This window comes from Pseudophryne corroboree, chromosome 9 (genome assembly GCF_028390025.1).
Source record: "Pseudophryne corroboree isolate aPseCor3 chromosome 9, aPseCor3.hap2, whole genome shotgun sequence".
In the NCBI taxonomy this organism is placed as follows: Eukaryota; Metazoa; Chordata; class Amphibia; order Anura; family Myobatrachidae; genus Pseudophryne; species Pseudophryne corroboree.
Window position 1 is genome coordinate 418,793,193 of NC_086452.1, and position 25,647 is coordinate 418,818,839.

General features: G+C 43.2%; 1 long non-coding RNA gene and 1 pseudogene across 1 annotated transcript in view; one reads left to right on the plus strand and one right to left on the minus strand.

Annotated features, from left to right (window-relative positions):
- LOC134957098 (uncharacterized) overlaps window positions 1–25,647 on the minus strand; it is a 255,859-nt gene that overhangs the window by 188,104 nt on the left and 42,108 nt on the right. The window lies entirely within an intron of this gene.
- On the plus strand, window positions 19,187–19,305 carry LOC134962765 (5S ribosomal RNA; annotated as a pseudogene).

The following is a 25,647-nucleotide window of genomic DNA, read 5'->3' on the forward strand; positions in this document are numbered from 1 at the left end:
CTCAATGCTCAGTATTTGGGGTGGTCTTCAGTATGCCGACTGACGGGATCCCGGCGCACAGTATACCGGCGCCGGAATCCCTACAGCCGGCATACCGACACTTATTCTCCCTCGTGGGGGTCCACGACCCCCCTGGAGGGAGAATAAAATAGCGTGGCACGCGTAGCGCGCCACCGTGCCCGCAGCACGGTGAGCGCAGCACTGGCGAGCACAGCGTGGCGAGCGCAGCGAGCCCGCAAGGGGCTCATTTGCACTCGCCACACTGTCGGTAAGCCGGCGGTTGGGCTCCCGGCGCCGGTATGCTGGTCGCCGGGAGCCCGACCGCCGGCATACCATAGTGAACCCAGTATTTGGAGGGGTGCGGCACTATATGGAGGTCCAGAGGGCAGACACAGGGTCATTGTGCTGATAATCACATTATTACAGTCCTGCACAGCGACATAATGCTATATATTGGGGTCTTGGATGGAGCCATGGTTCATAGCGAATTACTTTATCATACCCCTGCCCACTTCACAGGAGAAGATGACAAAATTGTGTGTGTGTGTGGGGGGGGGGGGGGGGGGGAGGTGTTAAAAATATTTCAGGGGTTTGGAGAAGCAAGGATGTTTCTATATGTAACCCACGAGTGTTAAACTGACCATAACCATCATTCCAACCAGCCAACTAGTTGCATGGTTGGATCAATAATCTGTGGTTTGCTCCCATGTGCTGGAAAACAGTCCAGAACGGCTGTTCCAGCTAGTGGGAGCTATCAAAAACTTTTCCCCCAACTGAACGATTTTAACCTACAATAAGACGTCATGATGTCACGCAGCACTGCTGAGACGGGTGATCGGCCATAAAGCAGTGGCAGGTGGCCAGAAGACATCAAAGAAGGTAAGTGTGGTGGCTGTACAAATACATTAAATATCATATAAGAGGCTTCAGCATAAATGTGGCCAAATATATGGGCTTGCCCACCAACCTCCAGGTTACTTCTTTATCAGGCAAGTCCCTAACATTCTAGGGTTTCAAATCTGGGGTGCAGGGTACCCCCAAACCAAGTTTATGCTATCACTCTGCATCCAGGTTTGGCCCATACGCGTGTACTGTGCAAGTGTGGCCAGTAGCTGATCCATCTCTGAAAGAATATGCGATATAGTAACCCATAGGCTGCTAAATACTAACGCCATCTTCAGCTTCGCATTCCGGAGCTTGGTAAATCTGACAGCATAACAGCCCCCATAGAAATCTATGGGGGCTGTTTTGCGGTTGGAAATGGAGAGACTGTTGCAGATATCCTGCTTAAATCCCAGGAATACTAATACTTGCAGGTACCTTCAGAAAATAGGTGTTTTCAGGGGATATTCCACAAATATACATTAATAAATATGTCCCATAACATGATAGGCTTCTAAGTAGTCATAACTATTTAACTGCCCATGAAGCAGTGAAAAGAGTGGAGAAGTGACCCTGTGGAGAAGTTGCCCATGGCCACCAATCGGCTGCTCCGTACACTTGTATAGTATGCAAATTATAAATGTTACTTCAATGCTGATTGGTTGCCATCGGCAACTTTTCCACTGGCTCACTTCTTCACACGTTTCACTGCTTCATGAATAGAACCCCTATTATAGAGAATCATTAAATTAATGTTTAGGTATGTCCATTTTCAGGTATATTACTTATATACAGGGCCGGTTCAAGGGCGCTCTGCGCCCCGGGCAGGAAATGGGGCGTGGCCTAATACAGGGGGCGTGGTCAATTACGCCCCCTGTACATTAAAAGCGCCGCTTGAATGCTGAGCGGTGCGCGATGACGTCATCGCGCACCGCACAGCAAAAGGTCCTCTCCACGAAGGGAAACTAGACGCTATGAGTCTAGTTCCCTTCGTAGAGAGGACCTTTGCTGTGCGGTGCGCGATGACGGCAGTGGCGGATCTTGCCACGGTGCGGCGCCCTCCGGATGGCGCCAGCGCCCCGGGCAAAAGTCCTGCTTGCCCGTGGCAAGATCCGCCACTGCTTATATAATATATTGTATTTAGAATATATTAATGCTGAATTGAGGCATAATTTCCTCTTTATTGTTAGTGCTGTATGTTCCAATTGCAGCAGGCTCGGTAAGTAAAATAATGTCCATTTTAAAATAACTGTACAATATTATGGAGAAAATGATCTTTAAGCATACATACATAAAGGTGTAAATAAATGATCCTGACTAAAATGAATCAGGGTTAGACATGATGCACAATAATGTTAATGTGATTAATCTTGTAATGTAAACACCAAAGGTTCAGACTGTGCAGATTTAAAGTAAATAATGGCCTCTCAATGGGTACTGGCCATTTTCGAGAATGTTGGTATTTAACAGAAAGTACAAAAAATAAGATTAATGTTATCAGATATAAAATTCACTACTTCAGTAACCTATGTGGAAAGATATTCATTTTAACATTAACATTATATTATTCTAACCAATATGTGTGGGTGAGAGTTTGTTTACTAAAGGTGACATTATATGTGAATGAATTATGAAGAAATATCTTCATCATTTACATATTAACTAAAATATATAATGACTATTTGGGACATATACAAGAGCTTTGTTGAATCTAAAGTGATGTAAATATTGAATTTAAAGAGCCCTGTCACTGATGGCATCCGTGTTGTCGTATGAACCAATCAGTTCATTAGGAACATGTGACATCATTAAGGTGTGTCATGGCTAATGTTCACCAGGCCCTGTATCCTATTGAAATAATAGTTAACATTCGCGCTGATTCAGAGGACACTATTGTTGTAACTGATGTGTCTCATATATATATATATATATATATATATATATATATTTATATATATATATCCAATGAAGAAGTCCTGCACTCTGATCAAAAGTTCATCTTTGGGGTGCTTCTACACAGATGATCCCCTATATGGGTGATTTCTGATGTATATAGATTCTTATGGCACTCTCCAGTCCATAAATGTGCTTGAAGGAAATTTATTATATCATACTCACAAAGATACAAATGCAAGGCTTCATTATATGCATGTAGACAGAATGACAGCGACGTTTCGGTCCATCCGGACCTTTGTCAAGCGTGTCAGCAATACAAGCCACCAGCATAACAACATAGCAGAGTCATTGCAACAGAAGTCACATACCTGTTCCCTGGAGACCTCTTAAATTTCAATGGACAGCACAATATCCTGCTCATTGCAGGAGATGCACTCCACCTGCGCCCGTCACGGCGTGCGTTCCAGTGCCGCATGTCCGGGCTCGGCGTGCGTTCCATTGCCGCGCATGCAGAAACGATTATGCCAGTACTTCCGGTTCAAAGGTATCTCAACAACAGTTTCCCTAGTGACGTCGCCGAGCATAGCAACACTTCCGCATAGCGACGCGCAAACAGTGCAGAATACTAAACCAAACTCATCAGAAGTATACCTATATTATAATTAGAGATGAGCGGGTTCGGTTCCTCGGAATCCGAACCCCCCCGAACTTCAGCCTTTTTACACGGGTCCGAGGCAGACTCGGATCTTCCCGCCTTGCTCGGCTAACCCGAGCGCGCCCGAACGTCATCATCCCGCTGTCGGATTCTCGCGAGGCTCGTATTATATCGCGAGACTCGGATTCTATATAAGGAGCCGCGCGTCGCCGCCATTTTCACACGTGCATTGAGATTGATAGGGAGAGGACGTGGCTGGCGTCCTCTCCGTTAGAATAAATAGAGACACTTGAGTTGATTACTTAGTAATTTTGGGGAGCATTAGGAGTACTCAGAGTGCAGAGTTTTGCTGATAGTTACTAGTGACTGACCACCACCAGTTTTATTTATTATTTAATATAATCCGTTCTCTGCCTGAAAAAAAACGATACACAGTCACATACCATATCTGTGCTCAGCCTCAGTGTGCTGCATGATAATATCATCTATATGTATATCTGACTGTGCTGAGTGCTCACTGCTCACACAGCTGAATTGTGGGGGAGACTGGGGTGCAGTTATAGCAGGAGTACAGTGCACACTTTTGCTGCCAGTGTGACTGACCAGTGACCACCAGTATATTGTCTGCCTGAAAAAGTTAAACACTCCTGTCTGCTCTGTGGTGTTTTTTATTTTTATTCTATAAACGCATTCTGCTGACAGTGTCCAGCAGGTCCGTCATTCATTATATTATATAAATATTTACCTGCAGTAGTGTTATATTTTTTTTGTTCATCTCTATCATCTCTATATTAGCAGACGCAGTACGGTAGTCCACGGCTGTGGCTACCTCTGTGTCGTCAGTGCTCGTCCATAATTGTATACCTACCTGTGGTGGGTTTTTTTTTCTATCTTCTTCATACTAGTAGTTTAGGAGTCTGCTGACAGTGTCCAGCAGGTCCGTCATTATATTATATATACCTGCAGTAGTGATATATATATATTTTTTATATCATTATCATCTCTATACTAGCAGACGCAGTACGGTAGTCCGCGGCTGTAGCTACCTCTGTGTCGTCAGTGCTCGTCCATAATTGTATACCTACCTGTGGTGGGGTTTTTCTTTCTATCTTCTTCATACTAGTAGTTTAGGAGTCTGCTGACAGTGTCCAGCAGGTCCGTCATTATATTATATATACCTGCAGTAGTGATATATATATATATATTTTATATCATTATCATCTCTATACTAGCAGACGCAGTACGGTAGTCCACGGCTGTAGCTACCTCTGTGTCGTCAGTGCTCGTCCATAATTGTATACCTACCTGTGGTGGGGTTTTTTTTTCTATCTTCTTCATACTAGTAGTTTAGGAGTCTGCTGATAGTGTCCAGCAGGTCCGTCATTATATTATATATACCTGCAGTAGTGATATATATATATTTTTTATATCATTATCATCTCTATACTAGCAGACGCAGTACGGTAGTCCACGGCTGTAGCTACCTCTGTGTCGTCAGTGCTCGTCCATAATTGTATACCTACCTGTGGTGGGGTTTTTTTCTATCTTCTTCATACTAGTAGTTTAGGAGTCTGCTGACAGTGTCCAGCAGGTCCGTCATTATATTATATATACCTGCAGTAGTGATATATATATATTTTTTATATCATTATCATCTCTATACTAGCAGACGAAGTACGGTAGTCCACGGCTGTAGCTACCTCTGTGTCGTCAGTGCTCGTCCATAATTGTATACCTACCTGTGGTGGGGTTTTTTTTCTATCTTCTTCATACTAGTAGTTTAGGAGTCTGCTGACGGTGTCCAGCAGGTCCGTCATTATATTATATATACCTGCAGTAGTGATATATATATATTTTTTATATCATTATCATCTCTATACTAGCAGACGCAGTACGGTAGTCCACGGCTGTAGCTACCTCTGTGTCGTCAGTGCTCGTCCATAATTGTATACCTACCTGTGGTGGGGTTTTTTTTTTCTATCTTCTTCATACTAGTAGTTTAGGAGTCTGCTGACAGTGTCCAGCAGGTCCGTCATTATATTATATATACCTGCAGTAGTGATATATATATATTTTTTATATCATTATCATCTCTATACTAGCAGACGCAGTACGGTAGTCCACGGCTGTAGCTACCTCTGTGTCGCCAGTGCTCGTCCATAATTGTATACCTACCTGTGGTGGGGTTTTTTTTTCTATCTTCTTCATACTAGTAGTTTAGGAGTCTGCTGACAGTGTCCAGCAGGTCCGTCATTATATTATATATACCTGCAGTAGTGATATATATATATTTTTTATATCATTATCATCTCTATACTAGCAGACGCAGTACGGTAGTCCACGGCTGTAGCTACCTCTGTGTCGTCAGTGCTCGTCCATAATTGTATACCTACCTGTGGTGGGTTTTTTTTCTATCTTCTTCATACTAGTAGTTTAGGAGTCTGCTGACAGTGTCCAGCAGGTCCGTCATTATATTATATATACCTGCAGTAGTGATATATATATATTTTTTATATCATTATCATCTCTATACTAGCAGACGAAGTACGGTAGTCCACGGCTGTAGCTACCTCTGTGTCGTCAGTGCTCGTCCATAATTGTATACCTACCTGTGGTGGGGGTTTTTTTCTATCTTCTTCATACTAGTAGTTTAGGAGTCTGCTGACAGTGTCCAGCAGGTCCGTCATTATATTATATATACCTGCAGTAGTGATATATATATATTTTTTATATCATTATCATCTCTATACTAGCAGACGCAGTACGGTAGTCCACGGCTGTAGCTACCTCTGTGTCGTCAGTGCTCGTCCATAATTGTATACCTACCTGTGGTGGGGTTTTTTTTTTCTATCTTCTTCATACTAGTAGTTTAGGAGTCTGCTGACAGTGTCCAGCAGGTCCGTCATTATATTATATATACCTGCAGTAGTGATATATATATATTTTTTATATCATTATCATCTCTATACTAGCAGACGCAGTACGGTAGTCCACGGCTGTAGCTACCTCTGTGTCGCCAGTGCTCGTCCATAATTGTATACCTACCTGTGGTGGGGTTTTTTTTTCTATCTTCTTCATACTAGTAGTTTAGGAGTCTGCTGACAGTGTCCAGCAGGTCCGTCATTATATTATATATACCTGCAGTAGTGATATATATATATATTTTATATCATTATCATCTCTATACTAGCAGACGCAGTACGGTAGTCCACGGCTGTAGCTACCTCTGTGTCGTCAGTGCTCGTCCATAATTGTATACCTACCTGTGGTGGTTTTTTTTTTCTATCTTCTTCATACTAGTAGTTTAGGAGTCTGCTGACAGTGTCCAGCAGGTCCGTCATTATATTATATATACCTGCAGTAGTGATATATATATATTTTTTATATCATTAACATCTCTATACTAGCAGACGCAGTACGGTAGTCCACGGCTGTAGCTACCTCTGTGTCGTCAGTGCTCGTCCATAATTGTATACCTACCTGTGGTGGTTTTTTTTTTTCTATCTTCTTCATACTAGTAGTTTAGGAGTCTGCTGACAGTGTCCAGCAGGTCCGTCATTATATTATATATACCTGCAGTAGTGATATATATATATATTTTTTATATCATTATCATCTCTATACTAGCAGACGCAGTACGGTAGTCCACGGCTGTAGCTACCTCTGTGTCGTCAGTGCTCGTCCATAATTGTATACCTACCTGTGGTGGGTTTTTTTTTTCTATCTTCTTCATACTAGTAGTTTAGGAGTCTGCTGACAGTGTCCAGCAGGTCCGTCATTATATTATATATACCTGCAGTAGTGATATATATATATTTTTTATATCATTATCATCTCTATACTAGCAGACGCAGTACGGTAGTCCACGGCTGTAGCTACCTCTGTGTCGTCAGTGCTCGTCCATAATTGTATACCTACCTGTGGTGGGTTTTTTTTTTCTATCTTCTTCATACTAGTAGTTTAGGAGTCTGCTGACAGTGTCCAGCAGGTCCGTCATTATATTATATATACCTGCAGTAGTGATATATATATATTTTTTATATCATTATCATCTCTATATTAGCAGTCGCAGTACGGTAGTCCACGGCTGTAGCTACCTCTGTGTCGTCAGTGCTCGTCCATAATTGTATACCTACCTGTGGTGGGGTTTTTTTTTTCTATCTTCTTCATACTAGTAGTTTAGGAGTCTGCTGACAGTGTCCAGCAGGTCCGTCATTATATTATATATACCTGCAGTAGTGATATATATATATTTTTTATATCATTATCATCTCTATACTAGCAGATGCAGTACGGTAGTCCACGGCTGTAGCTACCTCTGTGTCGTCAGTGCTCGTCCATAATTGTATACCTACCTGTGGTGGGTTTTTTTTTTCTATCTTCTTCATACTAGTAGTTTAGGAGTCTGCTGACAGTGTCCAGCAGGTCCGTCATTATATTATATATACCTGCAGTAGTGATATATATATATTTTTTATATCATTATCATCTCTATACTAGCAGACGCAGTACGGTAGTCCACGGCTGTAGCTACCTCTGTGTCGTCAGTGCTCGTCCATAATTGTATACCTACCTGTGGTGGTTTTTTTTCTTCTATCTTCTTCATACTAGTAGTTTAGGAGTCTGCTGACAGTGTCCAGCAGGTCCGTCATTATATTATATATACCTGCAGTAGTGATATATATATATTTTTTATATCATTAACATCTCTATACTAGCAGACGCAGTACGGTAGTCCACGGCTGTAGCTACCTCTGTGTCGTCAGTGCTCGTCCATAATTGTATACCTACCTGTGGTGGGTTTTTTTTTTCTATCTTCTTCATACTAGTAGTTTAGGAGTCTGCTGACAGTGTCCAGCAGGTACGTCATTATATTATATATAGCTGCAGTAGTGATATATATATATTTTTTATATCATTATCATCTCTATACTAGCAGACGCAGTACGGTAGTCCACGGCTGTAGCTACCTCTGTGTCGTCAGTGCTCGTCCATAATTGTATACCTACCTGTGGTGGGGTTTTTTTTTCTATCTTCTTCATACTAGTAGTTTAGGAGTCTGCTGACAGTGTCCAGCAGGTCCGTCATTATATTATATATACCTGCAGTAGTGATATATATATATTTTTTTATATCATTATCATCTCTATACTAGCAGACGCAGTACGGTAGTCCACGGCTGTAGCTACCTCTGTGTCGTCAGTGCTCATCCATAATTGTATACCTACCTGTGGTGGTTTTTTTTTCTATCTTCTTCATACTAGTAGTTTAGGAGTCTGCTGACAGTGTCCAGCAGGTCCGTCATTATATTATATATACCTGCAGTAGTGATATATATATATATATATTTTTATATCATTATCATCTCTATACTAGCAGACGCAGTACGGTAGTCCACGGCTGTAGCTACCTCTGTGTCGTCAGTGCTCGTCCATAATTGTATACCTACCTGTGGTGGGTTTTTTTTTCTATCTTCTTCATACTAGTAGTTTAGGAGTCTGCTGACAGTGTCCAGCAGGTCCGTCATTATATTATATATACCTGCAGTAGTGATATATATATATTTTTTATATCATTATCATCTCTATACTAGCAGACGCAGTACGTTAGTCCACGGCTGTAGCTACCTCTGTGTCGTCAGTGCTCGTCCATAATTGTATACCTACCTGTGGTGGGGTTTTTTTTTTCTATCTTCTTCATACTAGTAGTTTAGGAGTCTGCTGACAGTGTCCAGCAGGTCCGTCATTATATTATATATACCTGCAGTAGTGATATATATATATTTTTTATATCATTATCATCTCTATACTAGCAGACGCAGTACGGTAGTCCACGGCTGTAGCTACCTCTGTGTCGTCAGTGCTCGTCCATAATTGTATACCTACCTGTGGTGGGGTTTTTTTTTCTATCTTCTTCATACTAGTAGTTTAGGAGTCTGCTGACAGTGTCCAGCAGGTCCGTCATTATATTATATATACCTGCAGTAGTGATATATATATATTTTTTTATATCATTATCATCTCTATACTAGTAGACGCAGTACGGTAGTCCACGGCTGTAGCTACCTCTGTGTCGTCAGTGCTCGTCCATAATTGTATACCTACCTGTGGTGGGTTTTTTTTTCTATCTTCTTCATACTAGTAGTTTAGGAGTCTGCTGACAGTGTCCAGCAGGTCCGTCATTATATTATATATACCTGCAGTAGTGATATATATATTTTTTATATCATTAACATCTCTATACTAGCAGACGCAGTACGGTAGTCCACGGCTGTAGCTACCTCTGTGTCGTCAGTGCTCGTCCATAATTGTATACCTACCTGTGGTGGGTTTTTTTTTCTATCTTCTTCATACTAGTAGTTTAGGAGTCTGCTGACAGTGTCCAGCAGGTCCGTCATTATATTATATATAGCTGCAGTAGTGATATATATATATTTTTTATATCATTATCATCTCTATACTAGCAGACGCAGTACGGTAGTCCACGGCTGTAGCTACCTCTGTGTCGTCAGTGCTCGTCCATAATTGTATACCTACCTGTGGTGGGTTTTTTTTTTCTATCTTCTTCATACTAGTAGTTTAGGAGTCTGCTGACAGTGTCCAGCAGGTCCGTCATTATAATATATATAGCTGCAGTAGTGATATATATATATTTTTTATATCATTATCATCTCTATACTAGCAGACGCAGTACGGTAGTCCACGGCTGTAGCTACTTCTGTGTCGTCAGTGCTCGTCCATAATTGTATACCTACCTGTGGTGGGTTTTTTTTTTCTATCTTCTTCATACTAGTAGTTTAGGAGTCTGCTGACAGTGTCCAGCAGGTCCGTCATTATATTATATATACCTGCAGTAGTGATATATATATATTTTTTTATATCATTATCATCTCTATACTAGCAGACGCAGTACGGTAGTCCACGGCTGTAGCTACCTCTGTGTCGTCAGTGCTCGTCCATAATTGTATACCTACCTGTGGTGGTTTTTTTTTTTCTATCTTCTTCATACTAGTAGTTTAGGAGTCTGCTGACAGTGTCCAGCAGGTCCGTCATTATATTATATATACCTGCAGTAGTGATATATATATATTTTTATATCATTATCATCTCTATACTAGCAGACGCAGTACGGTAGTCCACGGCTGTAGCTACCTCTGTGTCGTCAGTGCTCGTCCATAATTGTATACCTACCTGTGGTGGGTTTTTTTTTCTATCTTCTTCATACTAGTAGTTTAGGAGTCTGCTGACAGTGTCCAGCAGGTCCGTCATTATATTATATATACCTGCAGTAGTGATATATATATATTTTTTATATCATTATCATCTCTATACTAGCAGACGCAGTACGTTAGTCCACGGCTGTAGCTACCTCTGTGTCGTCAGTGCTCGTCCATAATTGTATACCTACCTGTGGTGGTTTTTTTTTTTCTATCTTCTTCATACTAGTAGTTTAGGAGTCTGCTGACAGTGTCCAGCAGGTCCGTCATTATATTATATATACCTGCAGTAGTGATATATATATATTTTTTATATCATTATCATCTCTATACTAGCAGACGCAGTACGGTAGTGCACGGCTGTAGCTACCTCTGTGTCGTCAGTGCTCGTCCATAATTGTATACCTACCTGTGGTGGGGTTTTTTTTTCTATCTTCTTCATACTAGTAGTTTAGGAGTCTGCTGACAGTGTCCAGCAGGTCCGTCATTATATTATATATACCTGCAGTAGTGATATATATATATTTTTTATATCATTATCATCTCTATACTAGCAGACGCAGTACGGTAGTCCACGGCTGTAGCTACCTCTGTGTCGTCAGTGCTCGTCCATAATTGTATACCTACCTGTGGTGGGGGTTTTTTTTCTATCTTCTTCATACTAGTAGTTTAGGAGTCTGCTGACAGTGTCCAGCAGGTCCGTCATTATATTATATATACCTGCAGTAGTGATATATATATATTTTTTATATCATTATCATCTCTATACTAGCAGACGCAGTACGGTAGTCCACGGCTGTAGCTACCTCTGTGTCGTCAGTCACTCGTCATCCATAAGTATACTAGTATCCATCCATCTCCATTGTTTACCTGAGGTGCCTTTTAGTTGTGCCTATTAAAATATGGAGAACAAAAATGTTGAGGTTCCAAAAATAGGGAAAGATCAAGATCCCCTTCTTCCACCTCGTGCTGAAGCTGCTGCCACTAGTCATGGCCGAGACGATGAAATTCCATCAACGTCGTCTGCCAAGGCCGATGCCCAATGTCATAGTACAGAGCATGTAAAATCCAAAACACAAAATATCAGTAAAAAAAGGACTCAAAAATCTAAAATAAAATCGTCGGAGGAGAAGCGTAAACTTGCCAATATGCCATTTACCACACGGAGTGGCAAGGAACGGCTGAGGCCCTGGCCTATGTTCATGGCTAGTGGTTCAGCTTCACATGAGGATGGAAGCACTCAGCCTCTCGCTAGAAAAATGAAAAGACTTAAGCTGGCAAAAGCACAGCAAAGAACTGTGCGTTCTTCGAAATCCCAAATCCACAAGGAGAGTCCAATTGTGTCGGTTGCGATGCCTGACCTTCCCAACACTGGACGTGAAGAGCATGCGCCTTCCACCATTTGCACGCCCCCTGCAAGTGCTGGAAGGAGCACCTGCAGTCCAGTTCCTGATAGTCAGATTGAAGATGTCAGTGTTGAAGTACACCAGGATGAGGAGGATATGGTTGTTGCTGGTGCTGGGGAGGAAATTGACAAGGAGGATTCTGATGGTGAGGTGGTTTGTTTAAGTCAGGCACCCGGGGAGACACCTGTTGTCCGTGGGAGGAATATGGCCATTGACATGCCTGGTGAAAATACCAAAAAAATCAGCTCTTCGGTGTGGAAGTATTTCAACAGAAATGCGGACAACAGGTGTCAAGCCGTGTGTTGCCTTTGTCAAGCTGTAATAAGTAGGGGTAAGGACGTTAACCACCTCGGAACATCCTCCCTTATACGTCACCTGCAGCGCATTCATCATAAGTCAGTGACAAGTTCAAAAACTTTGGGCGACAGCGGAAGCAGTCCACTGACCAGTAAATCCCTTCCTCTTGTAACCAAGCTCACGCAAACCACCCCACCAACTCCCTCAGTGTCAATTTCCTCCTTCCCCAGGAATGCCAATAGTCCTGCAGGCCATGTCACTGGCAATTCTGACGAGTCCTCTCCTGCCTGGGATTCCTACAATGCATCCTTGCGTGTAACGCCTACTGCTGCTGGCGCTGCTGTTGTTGCTGCTGGGAGTCGATGGTCATCCCAGAGGGGAAGTCGTAAGACGACTTTTACTACTTCCACCAAGCAATTGACTGTCCAACAGTCCTTTGCGAGGAAGATGAAATATCACAGCAGTCATCCTGCTGCAAAGCGGATAACTGAGGCCTTGGCATCCTGGGCGGTGAGAAACGTGGTTCCGGTATCCATCATTACTGCAGAGCCAACTATAGACTTGATTGAGGTACTGTGTCCCCGGTACCAAATACCATCTAGGTTCCATTTCTCTAGGCAGGCGATACCGAAAATGTACACAGACCTCAGAAAAAGACTCACCAGTGTCCTAAAAAATGCAGTTGTACCCAATGTCCACTTAACCACGGACATGTGGACAAGTGGAGCAGGGCAGACTCAGAACTATATGACTGTGACAGCCCACTGGGTAGATGTATTGACTCCCGCCGCAAGAACAGCAGCGGCGGCACCAGTAGCAGCATCTCGCAAATGCCAACTCTTTCCTAGGCAGGCTACGCTTTGTATCACCGCTTTCCAGAATACGCACACAGCTGAAAACCTCTTACGGCAACTGAGGAAGATCATCGCAGAATGGCTTACCCCAATTGGACTCTCCTGTGGATTTGTGGCATCGGACAACGCCAGCAATATTGTGTGTGCATTAAATATGGGCAAATTCCAGCACGTCCCATGTTTTGCACATACCTTGAATTTGGTGGTGCAGAATTATTTAAAAAACGAGAGGGGCGTGCAAGAGATGCTGTCGGTGGCCAGAAGAATTGCGGGACACTTTCGGCGTACAGGCACCACGTACAGAAGACTGGAGCAACACCAAAAACGCCTGAACCTGCCCTGCCATCATCTGAAGCAAGAAGTGGTAACGAGGTGGAATTCAACCCTCTATATGCTTCAGAGGTTGGAGGAGCAGCAAAAGGCCATTCAAGCCTATACAACTGAGCACGATATAGGAGGTGGAATGCACCTGTCTCAAGCGCAGTGGAGAATGATTTCAACGTTGTGCAAGGTTCTGCAACCTTTTGAACTTGCCACACGTGAAGTCAGTTCAGACACTGCCAGCCTGAGTCAGGTCATTCCCCTCATCAGGCTTTTGCAGAAGAAGCTGGAGACATTGAAGGAGGAGCTAACACAGAGCGATTCCGCTAGGCATGTGGGACTTGTGGATGGAGCCCTTAATTCGCTTAACAAGGATTCACGGGTGGTCAATCTGTTGAAATCAGAGCACTACATTTTGGCCACCGTGCTCGATCCTAGATTTAAAACCTACCTTGTATCTCTCTTTCCGGCAGACACAAGTCTGCAGGGGTTCAAAGAACTGCTGGTGAGAAAATTGTCAAGTCAAGCGGAACGCGACCTGTCAACATCTCCTCCTTCACATTCTCCCGCAACTGGGGGTGCGAGGAAAAGGCTCAGAATTCCGAGCCCACCCGCTGGCGGTGATGCAGGGCAGTCTGGAGCGACTGCTGATGCTGACATCTGGTCCGGACTGAAGGACCTGCCAACGATTACGGACATGTCGTCTACTGTCACTGCATATGATTCTCTCACCATTGAAAGAATGGTGGAGGATTATATGAGTGACCGCATCCAAGTAGGCACGTCAGACAGTCCGTACGTATACTGGCAGGAAAAAGAGGCAATTTGGAGGCCCTTGCACAAACTGGCTTTATTCTACCTAAGTTGCCCTCCCACAAGTGTGTACTCCGAAAGAGTGTTTAGTGCCGCCGCTCACCTTGTCAGCAATCGGCGTACGAGGTTACTTCCAGAAAATGTGGAGAAGATGATGTTCATTAAAATGAATTATAATCAATTCCTCCATGGAGACATTCACCAGCAGCAATTGCCTCCACAAAGTACACAGGGAGCTGTGATGGTGGATTCCAGTGGGGACGAATTGATAATCTGTGAGGAGGGGGATGTACACGGTGATGAATCGGAGGATGATGATGAGGTGGACATCTTGCCTCTGTAGAGCCAGTTTGTGCAAGGAGAGATTAATTGCTTCTTTTTTGGGGGGGGTCCAAACCAACCCGTCATTTCAGTCACAGTCGTGTGGCAGACCCTGTCACTGAAATGATGGGTTGGTTAAAGTGTGCATGTTCTGTTTATACAACATAAGGGTGGGTGGGAGGGCCCAAGGACAATTCCATCTTGCACCTCTTTTTTCTTTCATTTTTCTTTGCGTCATGTGCTGTTTGGGGAGTGTTTTTTGGAAGGGCCATCCTGCGTGACACTGCAGTGACACTCCTAGATGGGCTAGGTGTTTGTGTCGGCCACTAGGGTCACTTATCTTAGTCACACAGCTACCTCATTGCGCCTCTTTTTTTTCTTCTTTGCGTCATGTGCTGTTTGGGGAGTATTTTTTGGAAGGGCCATCCGGCCTGACACTGCAGTGCCACTCCTAGATGGGCCAGGTGTTTGTGTCGGCCACTAGGGTCGCTTAGCTTACTCACACAGCTACCTCATTGCGCCTCTTTTTTTCTTTGCGTCATGTGCTGTTTGGGGAGTGTTTTTTGGAAGGGCCATTCTGCGTGACACTGCAGTGCCACTCCTAGATGGGCCAGGTGTTTGTGTCGGCCACTTGGGTCGCTGAGCTTAGTCATCCAGCGACCTCGGTGCAAATTTTAGGACTAAAAATAATATTGTGAGGTGTGAGGTGTTCAGAATAGACTGAAAATGAGTGGAAATTATGGTTATTGAGGTTAATAATACTTTGGGATCAAAATGACCCCCAAATTCTATGATTTAAGCTGTTTTTTAGGGTTTTTTGAAAAAAACACCCGAATCCAAAACACACCCGAATCCGACAAAAAAAATTTGGTGAGGTTTTGCCAAAACGCGTTCGAACCCAAAACACGGCCACGGAACCGAACCCAAAACCAAAACACAAAACCCGAAAAATTTCCGGTGCACATCTCTAATTATAATGGCTATAAAAACAACAAATACTGGAGAAGACAAATAATCTATATAAGATATAATCTCCAAGATCTAATTTATCTCCACTACCAGGAAAGCTAGTATTACCTAATCACATCAGGTACATCTAATACATACAGCCCACCAGCCGCATTTAGAAATTAGGTATAATCCTATATATTATCAAAGTTATTAAATCTAAACCATTTCATGGGGTGATCCAAGAGGAATCCAGGAAACACCTATTATCACAACAACACACATCACTATAATTTAAAAAAGACAAACAACAAAAATGATCATGGTGAATAGTGCAATTAACCCACGGCTAAATAAAGTGCGTGCGCGAACTCCCATACAAGAACCTTGGTTCTATGTATTAAGAACAAGCACACACACAGATAGCCCAGGTCCTTGCTCACAACACCATAACCAACCAACTAAATCATTAAAATACAATGAAAGACAGTGGGAAAAAGTCCACAATAGTATGGTGGAGCAAAAACTTTTTTATCTCAAAAAATTCTTTAGGACAAGCTATTCGTTCAATCCTCTTGGGGAGATAGTGTCGGACAGTGGAATCCAGTCAATAATGCGACATCGTAACATAGGAATTTGGTGTCCAGCCTCAACCCAGTGTCTGGCAACTGGTTTATCCGAGCTTCCAGGCCCTGGAGTCAGGAAGCTCGGATAAAAAAGGAAGATGCAATCATTACCAACTATGAAAGCCGCTCCAAATCAGTCCTGAAACCAACCTCCAAATATTACCCACTAGAATCCAAAGGGAGCAACATCGGGATATTTTATGAGCTGGTGAAAAAGGACCTGTGTGATATAGACCAAGTGAAGATAAAGGAGAAAAATATCAGCAATCGGGAGAGTGAAGCTTTGAAGAATCTACAGAAGAACAAAGGTATCATCATTAAACAAGCTGACAAAGGGGGGGTCTGGTTATTATGGACCGGGCCAAATATATCACAGAAGCTGAAAGACTGTTATCAGATGATGAGTCATATATCAAATTAAGAGGAGACCCAAAGGATTTGTATATTGAAGAACTCAGAACACTTTTGTTACATGGTCTAAGAACAGAAATCATCACTAAGGAGGAATACCAGTTTCTAATGAGATCAGACCCCACTACCCCTATCTTCTACTTCTTACCAAAAATCCACAAAAATTTGGATAACCCGCCCGGGAGACCTATAGTGGCGGGTATTAATTCACTTACCTCCAACTTATCCGAGTATGCAGATGTTTTCTTGAAGGTCTATGTGAAAGATCTACCTCAAGGACACCACCTCAGTGTTAAATTGTTTGAAAGACATAGTGTGGAAGGACTCGTATATGTGGGCAACGATAGATGTCCAATCATTGTACACATGTATCGAACATGAGAAAGGAGTGGCAGCATGTAAAGAATTTGTGGACAGAGACACCACACTAACAGCTAATCATAAAGATTTTATTTGTGACATCATGCTTTTTATTCTTCAACACAATTATTTTAAATTTTTGGATCAATTTTATCTTCAGCGGTTCGGCACCGCCATGGGCACGATTTTCACGCCCAGCTTCGCTAATCTGTTCATGGGTTGTTGGGAAAAAAGTTTTATTTATGATCATCATGATTTTAACAGTCACATTATTTTTTATCAGAGCTATATTGATGACATTTTAGGAGGTATATTGATGACATTTTAATAATCTGGGATGGAAACACTGAATGTTTTAACAGCTTTTTGGAGTAGATTGGCACAAATGAAATGAATCTTGCTTTTACGTCTAATAAAAGTAAAGATTCCATAGAGTTTCTAGACTTAATTCTTATAGGAGAAGAGGGGAGAATTTTTACTAAGAATCATGTGAAACAAGTGGATACCAATAGTTATCTTCACTACAAGAGCAACCATCTTAAGAGATGGAAGGACAACATTCCATTCTCCCAATTTAGCAGAATTAAAAGGAACTGCAGTAGACCAGAAGAGTGCCAATCACAACTTCAGATGTATAAGACTAGATACAAGAATAAAGTCTACCCTGACACCATCCTAGAAGAAGCCATCACTAAAACCAATGAGGTGGAAAGGTCCAAACTGCTGGAATATAAAACTAAGGACAAAACAAAAGACTCCATAACCTTCATAACCACCTACAGCCGACATGAGAAATCCATCAGAGATTCTTTCAGGAACCACTGGAAAATACAGGTTGAGTATCCCATATCCAAATATTCCGAAATACGGAATATTCCGAAATACAGACTTTTTTCAGCGAGAGTGAGATAGTGAAACCTTTGTTTTCTGATGGCTCAATGTACACAAGCTTTGTCTAATACACAAAGTTATTAAAAATATTGTATTAAATGACCTTCAGGCTGTGTGTATAAGGTGTATATGAAACATAAATGAATTGTGTGAATGTACACACACTTTGTTTAATGCACAAAGTTGTTAAAAATATTGTCTAAAATGACCTTCAGGCTGTGTGTATAAGGTATATATGTAACATAAATGCATTCTGTGCTTAGACTTAGGTCTCATCACCATGATATCTCATTATGGAATTCAATTATTCCAAAATACGGAAAAATCCGATATCCAAAATACTTCTGGTCCCAAGCATTTTGGATAAGGGATACTCAACCTGTACTACTAATGGATCCCATTCTCAAGGAGATTCTCCCTCCTCGTCCAGAAATTATATTAAAAAAATCACGGAACTTGAAAGACATCTTAGCCCTGAGCATGCTGACAACTGAACAGGAAAAAGACCCTTCCTGGCCCAAGTGTCTGGGCTCCTACAAGTGCGGACATTGTAACGTCTGCAGGTTTCTACACCCAAACAGGAAAACCTTTACGGATGGAGAAAAAAAGAAGGAGTACAAAATTAAAGACTATATGAACTGTAATACTCAATCAGTTATCTATCTACTGGAATGCCACTGTGGAAAACAGTACATCGGAAAAACGAAACGACCACTTAAGCTGAGGATACAGGAGCACATCAGAAATATCAAGAATAAAGTGGAAAGTCATGCTGTATCCAAGCACTTTACTCTGGTGCACAATTCCAATCCAGAGGCATTAACCTTCAAGGCCATTGAACTGGTTAAACTGGGCGAAAGAGGAGGCGATCTAGCTAACAAATTGTCTCGACGTGAAATGTTTTGGATTTTCCAACTCCAGACATTACAGCCGATGGGATACAACGACAATTATGAAATCGCCCCTTTCTTATAACATCCTACAGTGCATGTACAATTTATCCTTATTTATGGTCCAATACCCTATGGTCCCTCCCTTCCCACCCACCTCTATTCCCTCCCTCTTCCTCCCCCATCCATCCCCCCCTCCCTCTCCACCTTTTCCTCCCCGCCCCCCCCCCCCCCCACTCCTCCCACCCCAACCACCCCCACCCCCCTTTATTCTCCCACCCATTGCACCATTCACTCCAAAATTATTCTAGTGATAAATATCACTGTCACATACTTTAGCCGGGTGTTTATACTTGTAATTTTTTATATGTTGGAATGACAGCTGAGAAGGCATAATGTTGCTACAGTCAAACCACACTGGAAATGCCCAACTACGTTCGATCTTGGAAGCCAAGCAGTGTTGGGCCTGATCAGTACCAGAGGGGGAGACCATCTGGGAAGATCAGGTACTGTATCATATAACATGAATAACAGCATGAGATAGGCGTCACTCCATCTCACAATGATAATATACCTAATATGGCAAATCACCTATGAATTAATATTTAATAATCTCCACAGCACCAGCACTTTATTAATGCACTGCAAGCACCTATAAGCACATGCACTTTATAATACTATTGCCTACATAATCAGATGCACTTTACTATTTACTGATATTCTCAGCTAATCACAATAATATGCACTCCACTCTGTCCATATCTATTTCTTTATATACTCATTCATATTCCATACCCTGCATTAAAAAGCGATGCAATTATATATTGGTGTCTTATACATGTTTTATTTTGTTTTACATGCAATCACTGCATCTAAATAAACACGAAGAATGTCTTCCCAAAGATGGCCGACGCACTGCCAAGTAATACAGAAAACAACAACAAAATGGCCACCGCTATGCAAGTCATAGACTGTGATTCAACTCGTCCTCCGGACTCCCGGCGGGCGCATGCGCAGTGAAACCCCGGAAGTGGGGCGGAAGCCGTGGACGGACGCGGCCAACACTTAACACCGGAAGTGGGGTGGAAGTACCGTCCTGGCCGCCCTCACAAGCTAACGGACTTGTTTTTTAACATATAAACACACTCGGTTTTTTAATATATTTATAAGTAATATGCTCCAATATGTTCTAGTAATATATCTACCCAATATAAAGTGCACTATAAGATATGCTAATTCTGAAACAGGAAGTGATGTCATCATGAGCTCCTAATTATCACTACTATAAATAACCAGTCAGTCCCATTACACCCCAGCCCCTTGATGAAGTCTGTTTGACGAAACGCGTTGGAAGACCTGTACCTACCTCATATCCAGATAAGGAATTACCTTTTTATTGATTCTATTATAGGGGTCATTCCGAGTTGTTCACTCGCAAGCTGCTTTTAGCAGCTTTGCACACGCTAAGCCGCCGCCTACTGGGTGTGAATCTTAGCTTCTCAAAATTGCGAACGAAAGATTCGCAATATTGCGAAAAGACTTCTCTGTGCAGTTTCTGAGTAGCTCGAGACTTACTCTGCCAGTGCGATCAGTTCAGTGCTTGTCGTTCCTGGTTTGACGTCACAAACACACCCAGCGTTCGGCCAGACACTCCTCCGTTTCTCCAGCCACTCCTGCGTTTTTCCCAGAAACGGTAGCGTTTTTTCACACACTCCCATAAAACGGACAGTTTCCGCCCAGAAACACCCACTTCCTGTCAATCACATTACGATCACCAGAACGAAGAAAAAACCTCGTAATGCCGTGAGTAAAATACCTAACTGCATAGCAAATTTACTTGGCGCAGTCGCAGTGCGAACATTGCGCATGCACAGTTAGCGGAAAATCGCTACGATGCGAAGAAAATTACCGAGCGAACAACTCGGAATGACCCCCATAGTTTTTATACATTTTAAGTACTTTAGTCCAGCTGTGTTTTGTATTGTTGTCCCATTTTTTACGTTGTACGTTTTACTGATATTAGATTGTTTTTATTACTAATAAATTGTTATATTATTTATTAATTTACATTGATATCTGCTACATTGATTTAACACCAGTGGTCGCTACACATCCCTCATCCTTTGTTTATCATTACTATTTATTTCAGGGAAGTTACCACAACTGTTTTTTTATTGAGGGATTAAGCGGACGCCCCGCAAATAGCATAGGGGAGTGTTTAAAACGACTTATTATTACTACATACATAGCATATCTGAAACGTGTTCCCATCACATGTGGCGCATTAATAATCTTTTTCTTGACATATATATATATATATATATATATTAGGATTTTAATACCTACCGGTAAATCCTTTTCTCTTAGTCCGTAGAGGATGCTGGGGATGCTTCAAGAACCATGGGGTATAAACGGGATCCGCAGGAGACATGGGCACACTATATGACTTTGAATGGTTGTGAACTGGCTCCTCCCTCTATGCCCCTCCTCCAAACTCCAGTTATAGCAACTGTGCCCAGGGAGACGGACATTTCGAGGAAAATGATTTATTTAATTATTTTAAACTAAGGTGAGATACATACCAGCTCACACCACTAACACACCGTACAACATGGCATTCAACAAAAACGCATGCAACGGCATGACCAACAACAGTCACAGAGTGACTAAACTTAACGCAACATGAGCGTAACTACAAGCAAACTGCAGATACAGCCCGCACTGGGACGGGCGCCCAGCATCCTCTACGGACTAAAAGAAAAGGATTTACCGGTAGGTATTAAAATCCTATTTTCTCATACGTCCTAGAGGATGCTGGGGATGCTTCAAGAACCATGGGGTTTATACCAAAGCTCTAGAATGGGCGGGAGAGTGCGGTTGACTCTGCATACCGATTGACCAAACAAGAGGTCCTCCTCAGCCAGGGTATCAAACTTGTAAAACTTTGCTAAGGTGTTTGAACCCGACCAAGTAGCAGCTCGGCAAAGTTGTAACGCCGAGACTCCCCGGGAAGCCGCCCAGGATGAGCCCACCTTCCTGGTAGAATGGTCTTTCACCGATTTTGGTAACGGCAATCCTGCAGTAGAATGAGCCTGCTGAATCGTATTACAAATCCAGCGCGCAATAGTCTGCTTAGAAGCAGGAGCCCCAATCTTGTTGGGAGCCCACAGGACAAACAGAGCCTCTGCCTTCCTAATCTGCGCCGTTCGGGCGACATAGATCTTCAAAGCTCTGACCACATCGAGAGACTTTGACTCCGCCAAGGCGTCAGTAGCCACTGGCACCACAATTGGCTGGTTAACATGAAATGATGAAACCAGAAATTGGTGACGAGTTCTCAACTCTGCTGTATCAGCATGGAAAATCAAATAGGGGCTTTTGTGAGACAAAGCCACCAACTCAGACACGCGCCTTGCAGACGCCAAGGCCAACAACATGACCACTTTCCAAGTAAGGAATTTTAACTCAACCTTGCGCAAAGGTTCAAACCAATGTAATTGCAAGAATTGCAACACCACATTAATAATAATTAATAATAATAATAATTTAATTTATATAGCGCTCTTTCTCCAATAGGACTCAAGGCGCTTAACAGATATATAGCATAATATAGTACAGAAAATAATGAAGTACAGAACAGATTTTCATAAAATACAGAAGCATGGAGATACTAAAGGGACAATTATGGGAATGCTTGAGTAAAAAGGAAAGTCTTAAGGTCCCATGGTGCTACTGGGGGCACAAAGGGAGGTTGGATGTGCAGCACGCCTTTCACGAAGGTCTGGACTTCTGGAAGGGAGGCCAATTCTTTTTTAAAAAAGATCGATAAGGCCGAAATCTGTACTTTAATAGAGCCTAACTTTAGGCCCGCATCCACACCTGCTTGTAGGAAATGAAGCAACCGCCCCAGGTGAAATTCTTCCGTAGGAGGCTTCTTGGATTCACACCAAGACACATATTTTCTCCAAATACGGTGGTAATGCTTTGCCGTTACTTCTTTCCTAGCCTGAAGAAGTGTAGGAATGACTTCACTGGGAATACCCTTTCGGGCTAGGATTTGGCGCTCAACCGCCATGCCGTCAAACGCAGCCGCGGTAAGTCCCGATACACGCACGGCCCCTGTTGTAACAGGTCCTCACGAAGAGGAAGAGGCCAGGGATCTTCTATGAGTAACTCCTGAAGATCTGGATACCAGGCCCTTTTTGGCCAATCTGGAACAATGAGGATCGCCTGAACCCTTGTTCTTCTTGTAATTTTTATCACCTTCGGAATGAGTGGAAGTGGATGTTACACATAGACCGGCTGAAACACCCACAGTGTCACTAGGGCGTCCACCGCTATCGCCTGAGGGTCCCTTGACCTGGAACAATATTTCTGAAGTTTCTTGTTGAGGCGGGACGCCATCATGTACACTTGAGGAACTCCCCAACGACTTGTCACTTCTGCAAAGACCTCTTGATGAAGACCCCACTCTCCTGGATGGAGATCATGTCTGCTGAGTAAGTCTGCTTCCCAGTTGTCCACTCCTGGAATGAAGACCGCTGCCAGAGCGCTGGCATGTCTTTCCGCCCAGCGAAGATTCTTCGTGGCCTCGGCCATCGCTGCTCTGCTTTTTGTTCCGCCCTGGCGGTTTATGTACGCCACCGCTGTCACGTTGTCTGACTGAATCAAGACCGGCAGACCTCGAAGATGTTCTGCTTGCAGTATGCAGTTGTGGATGGCTCTTAATTCCAGAATGTTTATGTGTAGACAAGCTTCCTGACTTGACCACTTTCCCTGAAAGTTTCTTCCCTGTGTGAATGCTCCCCAGCCTCAGAGGCTTGCATCCGTGGTCACCAGGATCCAATCCTGAATCCCGAATCTGCGTCCCTCCAGAAGGTGAGAACTGTGCAGCCACCACAGAAGGGAAATTCTGGTCCTGGGAGATAGAATTATTTTCCGGTGCATGTCCATGTGAGACCCGGACCACTGGTCCAGCAGGTTCCACTGAAACACCCTGGCATAGAACCTGCCATATGGAATGGCCTCGTAGGCCGCCACCATCTTCCCCAGCAACCGAGTGCAGTGAAGAACTGACACCCTTGCCGTTTCAGAATCTGTTTTACCATGTTCTGTATTTCCAAAGCTTTTTCCACTGGAAGAAAAACCCTCTGTAATTCTGTATCCAGAATCATACCGAGGAACGACAGCCTTGTCATTGGATCCAACTGCGATTTTGGCAGATTTAGGAGCCAACCGTGTTGTTGCAGAATCGTCAGTGAAAGGGCAACATTCTTCAACAATTGCTCCTTGGACCTCGCCTTTATGAGGAGATCGTCCAAGTACGGGATAATTGTGACTCCCTGCTTGCGCAGGAGAACCATCATTTCCGCCATAACTTTGGTGAAAATCCTCGGAGCCGTGGACAGACCAAACGGCAACGTCTGAAATTGGTAATGACAATCCTGCATAGCAAATCTCAGGTAAGCCTGATGTGGAGGATATATGGGGACATGTAAGTAGGCATCTTTTATGTCGACCGACACTATAAAATCCCCTTCCTCCAGACTGGAGATCTCTGCTCGTAGGGACTCCATCTTGAACTTGAATTTTTTCAGAAAGAATTTGAGGGATTTTAGGTTTAGAATCGGTCTGACTGAGCCATCCGGCTTCGGGACCATAAACAGGCTCGAATAAAAGCCTTCCCCCTGCTGAGACGGGGGTACCGTGACAATTACTTGATTTTGACACAAATTTAGTATCGCAGCGCTTACTATCTCCCTGTCCGGAAGAGAATCTGGTAAGGCCGATTTGAAAAATCGGTGAAGGGGCACGTCTTGAAACTCTAACTTGTACCCTTGGGATACTATGTCTACAATCCAAGGTTCCAGGTCCGAGTGCACCCAGACCTGACTGAAGAGCCTGAGATGTGCCCCCACTGGTGCGGACTCCCGCAGAGGAGCCCCAGCATCATGCGGTGGATTTGGTAGAAGTCAGAGAGGACTTCAGCTCCTGGGAACTTGCCACAGCCTGTGAACTTTTTCCTCTTCCTCTCCCCCTCGCAGCAAGGAAGGAGGACCCACATCCGTTTTTGAATTTGTTGGGCCGAAAGGACTGCATCTGATAGTGAGGCGATTTCTTCTGCTGTGCAGGAACATAAGGTAAAAAAGACGACTTACCCGCTGTAGCCGTAGAGACCAGGTCAGTGAGTCCGTCACCAAACAAGACCTTACCGTTAAATGGTAAAGACTCCATCGCCTTCTTAGAATCCGCATCAGGATTTCATTGATGAATCCACAATGCTCTCCTGGCAGAGACTGCCATGGCATTGGCCCTTGATCCCAAAAGGCCAAAATCCCTTACTGCTTCTTTTAAATACGCTGCAGCGTCCCTGATTTGACCCAAGGTCAAAAGCACACTATCCCTGTCTAGGGAATCTACCTCCGATGACAAGTTTTCCACCCACTTTTCAATAGCGCTACTCACCCATGCCGCAGCAACAGCGGGTCTGAGTATCGACCCTGTAGTGACATAAATGGACTTCAGGGTATTTTTCTGCTTACGATCCGCAGAATCCTTCAGGGCTGCCGTGTCAGGGGACGGAAGTGCTACCTTTTTGGATAAACGCGACAAAGCTTTATCTACCGTGGGAATTGACTCCCAGCTGTCCCTGTCCCCAGAGGGAAACGGATAAGCCATTGGAATTCTTCTGGGAACATGTACCCTTTTGACGGGATTTTCCCAAGCTTTTTCAAAAAGTGCATTCAGTTCATGAGAGGAAGGAACCGTTACCGAAGGTTTCTTGCCTTTAAACATACAGACCCTCGTATCAGGACCAGCAGGGTCCTCAGTGATATGTAATACGTCTTTTATCGCCACAA